This window comes from Lipotes vexillifer, unplaced genomic scaffold (assembly GCF_000442215.2).
Source record: "Lipotes vexillifer unplaced genomic scaffold, Lipotes_vexillifer_v1.1 scaffold2049, whole genome shotgun sequence".
Lineage (NCBI taxonomy): Eukaryota > Metazoa > Chordata > Mammalia > Artiodactyla > Lipotidae > Lipotes > Lipotes vexillifer.
In genome coordinates this window covers 290,419-295,018 of record NW_006778494.1, presented here as the reverse complement: position 1 = coordinate 295,018, position 4,600 = coordinate 290,419, and the positions used below count along the sequence as shown (strand labels likewise).

The window sequence follows — 4,600 nt, the reverse complement described above, 5'->3', positions numbered from 1 at the left end:
TCAGATTCCAAGTCCTTTATACAGTTCAATTATGAAAGCCTTAAAACAAAAAAAAAAGGAATTATGCCACATTTAGCTTCCTCTAACAATATATGACCTAGCATAGCAGAGAAACTAATTGTATATTGATTATGTTATCAACACAGGACTGGATCATAATGACACTCTAGAACTCAAGTATGCAAAAACATTTAAAGGTTATCAGAAATTTTAAAAGATAAGTTTAACATTTTTCAAAAATAATGTTCCACCTAGATCCATATCAAGGTTGCTTATATCTGTTGCCACATAGAATATATATTATTAATCACATGGAGATGTGGAGTCATAATATGTATAACAGAATTGATATAGTCTATGCATTACAAGCTAAAATGTTTTAATCCTTTCTCACTCATAATGTCCAAGTACAAAATATTATTATTTTATTAAATAAATTATTTTATCCCCTTAGCAAAAAGAAAATATCCTGGCACCAATAAGATAACAGAATTAAGATTTGCCTGGGACTTCCCTGGCGGTCCAGTGGTTAAGACTCCACACTTCCAATGCAGCGGGTACGGGTTCGATCCCTGATCAGGGAACTAAGATTCCACATGCTGCGTGGCAAGGCCAAAGAATTTAAAAAAAAAAATTGCCCAATATGAACCAAAATCCCTGAACATTAAAAGCCTAGATTCTCTGACTCTTACCCAAATAGTCACAGCTCCCCATTCTCCCATTCATGAGTTGTTCCTGCCCACACTTATAGGAAAGAAAGGACACCATGACTGAGAGTCCAATATGTGGAGGGAAAGTTCTGCAAAGAACAATTGCGGTGCTATTACCAGATGGAGGATAGTGGACAAAACCAAAAATATTCACTACATTCTACCCCTTGACTCTTTAACTCATATGCACTGTTTACCATTCATAAACTTTTTAAGACTTATGATTAAAATAGCCAAAAGCATTTAACACAACCCAAAAAGAGACCATCGGAAGTCCCATTCACTACCTCAACTACCTTCAGAGCTGGGTTTTACAGGAAAAGTCCCTTCTCTTTTAGCACTACCTGAATCCTGCCAGGAAATTCTGCAACCAGTGTATCAAATGGCAAGTTTCAACATCAACCAACATATCTTACATAAAACAGTAAGTAAAATGGAAAAGAGGGAATTTCATTTAATTCTATAATACAAGCAAGGAAAAATAGGTAGCATATTTGTGCTGTATCTTATAAGGCTGTAACTTGTTTTAAAAACATTCCTCCTCCAAATATTGTACATTCCATATTGCCCCACCTTTGGCCAGAACCTCTGTTTAACTGGGCTCTTTACACATTGGGTAACCCAAAGTAACATTCTAGACAGAAGAAATATGAGCTCATGGTGGGACTTCCTGGGTAGTTTTTAATCTTTCCATCTTTCAGGCTTTCATGCTTTCTAACTTCCATGAAACTTTACCACCTCAGATGATGTACAATACATGCCCTAGGGCTTCAGAGTCCCTTCCGTGAAGCGTTAACCATATCCCCCCGATAGTCAGGCTCATTCACTTTAGATAAAAATATAATCCTTCTTTTCCTGCTTTACCAGGTGAAAGAGAATTCCAACTGAGCCCATAAATGTGGGTTAAGGAAGCTGTGACACCACAGAAAAAAAGAGGCTTAGCCGGAAGTGAAATATAACTGCAATGAAATTGCCTGGTCCAATACAAAGTCCTTCCCTCTAATGGAATGCTACTGGGTACATGAGTGTCTCAAGCATTTCTCAAGAACTTTCAATTGTTAGTTTTCTACTAGACAGAACAGAAAATGCAATGGAAAAAAATTAAGGAAATTTAATGACCCTCATTGTTTTCTGCCTCACACCTCTTTCATCTAAAATTTTGTGCTGTATGCTTTCCACTGAAATGGAACATCTCACTTTCTTCCCCCAGAGACATGCAGTGCAGGACTTTCACTGCACGTGATAACAGAGACACTTCATGCAAAACACCAAGGTTTCCAGCATCCTGGGGGATATTTATACAATTCATTGTAGCCTAGACCCTCTCCCATTCAGTTTTCCTTCTCCTTATTGGGAGCTGGGCTAGTTAGTAAGTTAAACAAAAATGTTGACACTGTTGGAACCATGGAGCAAGGCACCTCCAGACTCCTGGCCCAACAGTGAGGAATAGACATCAAGAGTTTAGCTTCTACTAGGTAGATCTTAAATATTCTCACAACACACACACACACAAATGGTAATTATATGAGGTGATAGATATGTTACTTTCCTATCACTTCACAGTGTATACATATATCAAAACATCATGTTGCACACCTTAAATATAATTTTTATTTATCAACTGTATTTCAATAAAGCTGGGGGGGGGTAGGCCTGACTAGTCAACTCATGTTTCTACATTTCAAGCTTTTTATCTTCTGTTAAACTTTACTGCTTAATACAGTGGTATTATGCAATTCGGTGTTTGCTTCACCTACCTTATTGTGATACATTAACCCTATTTTCTCCTGATATGGTCAACTGAATAAAATTGAGGATCCAGAAATAAATTCTTACATTTTTGATCAACTGATTTCCAACAAAGGGGCCAAGATAATTCAATGGGGAACTCTAGTTTTTTCAACATGTGGTACTGGGACGATAGGATATACACATGCAAAAGAGTCAAATTGGACCTCTACCTCACATCATATACAATAACTAACACAAAATGGATCAAAGACCTAAATGTAAGAGCCAAAACTGTAAAACTCTTAGAAGAAAACACACAGAGGCAAATCTTTGTCACCTTGGGTTAGGCAATGGTTTGTTAGAATGACACTAAAAGTACAAGTGACAAAAGAAAAAATAGATACATTGGTCTTCATCAAATGTTTTAAAATTGTGCTTTAAAGGGCACTATCAAGAAAGTGGAGGGAACTCCCTAGCGGTCCAGTGGTTACGATTCCACACTTCCACTGAAGGGGGCACGGGTTTGACGCCTGGTTGGGGAACTAAGATCCCGCAAGCCCTGCAGTCAGCCAAAAAAAAAAAAAGTTTCATTCATAATTGCCAAAAAATGGAAATAAACCAGATGTCCATCAGCTGATGAATGGGTAAACCAAATGTGCTATATTCATACAATGGAATATTATTTAGCAATGAAAAGGAATGAAGTACTGATACATGCTACAACATGGATGAACCTTAAAAATATTATGTTAAGATGGGGCACAGAGATGCTTCTGGAAGAAATATCACAATGACTGCCCAAGGAGAACCCCAAGTTCAGTTCAAACTTATACTGGTTGGTAATGGTGTTACTGGAAAAACTATTTTCATGAAACATCATTTGACTGGTGAATTTGAGAAGAAGTATGTAGCTACCTTGGGTGTTGAGGTCCATCCCCTTGTGTTCCATACCAGCAGAGGATCTATTAAGTTCAATGTATGGTCAGTTGGTCAGAAGAAATTTGGTGGACTGAGAGATGGCTATTATATCTAAGCCTGTGTGCATTAGAATGTTGGATGTAACATCAAGAATTACTTACAAGAATGTGCTTAACTGGCATGGAGAGCTCTGTGCTGTGTGGCAACAAAGTGGATATTAAGGACAGGAAAGGTAAGACAAAATTGTCTTCCACTAAAGAAGAATCTTCAGGGACTTCCCTGGTGGTGCAGTGGTTAAGAATCTGCCTGCCAATGCAGGGGACATGGGTTCGAGCCCTGGTCCAGGAAGATCCCACATGCCCCAGAGCAACTAAGCCCATGCACCACAACTACTGAGCCCACGTGCCGCAACTACTGAAGCCCACGCGCTTAGAGCCCGTGCTCCTCAGCAAGAGAAGCCACCACAATGAGAAGCCCGTGCACCGCAACAAAGAGTAGCCCCCTGCTCGCTGCAACTAGAAAAAGCCTGCACGCAGCAGCAAAGACCCAATACAGCCAAATAAATAAATTAATATTTTTTTAAAAAAAAGAAATTTCAGTACTATGAAATTTCTGTCCTAAGTAAATTCAACTTTGAAAAGCCCTTCCTCTGGCTGGCTAGAAAATTAATTAGAGACCCTAACTTGGAGTTTGTGGCATGCCTACTCTTGCCCTACCAGACTGTCATGCACCTGGCTTTGGCTGTGTAACATAAGCATGACTGAGAGGTTGCTCAGACAACTGTTCACCCAAATGAGGATGACGACCTGTGAGAAAATGAGTCTGGAGAACAATGTCAGAAGTCTAGTTTTACAGGCAACTGTCCTATGATGTCAGTGGTGCAGCATGTTTGCCACTTTATTATTATGTAAGTTGAGCAGGATATGTGCTTAACCTTTGGGGTGCTGAAGGAGAAAAACAGGCTTCAGAGTGAATGTGGCAGTTTTAAAAATACCTTCTTTTGGGCTTCCCCGGTGGCACAGTGGTTGAGAGTCCGCCTGCCGATACAGAGTACATGGGTTCGTGCCCTGGTCCGGGAAGATCTCACAGGCCGTGGAGTGGCTGGGCCCGTGAGCCATGGCCGCTGAGCCTGCGCGTCCGGAGCCTGTGCTCCGCAATGGGAGTGGCCACGACAGTGAGAGGCAAAAAAAAAAAAAAAAAAAAAAATCTTCCATTCAACAAAATGCCCAAATTGCCCCAAA

At 39.9% G+C, this 4,600-nt stretch overlaps 1 pseudogene; it reads left to right on the top strand.

Annotated features, from left to right (window-relative positions):
- The first annotated feature begins 3,231 nt into the window (after positions 1–3,231).
- Positions 3,232–4,171, top strand: LOC103090374 (GTP-binding nuclear protein Ran-like; annotated as a pseudogene).
- The last annotated feature ends 429 nt before the right edge of the window (positions 4,172–4,600 follow it).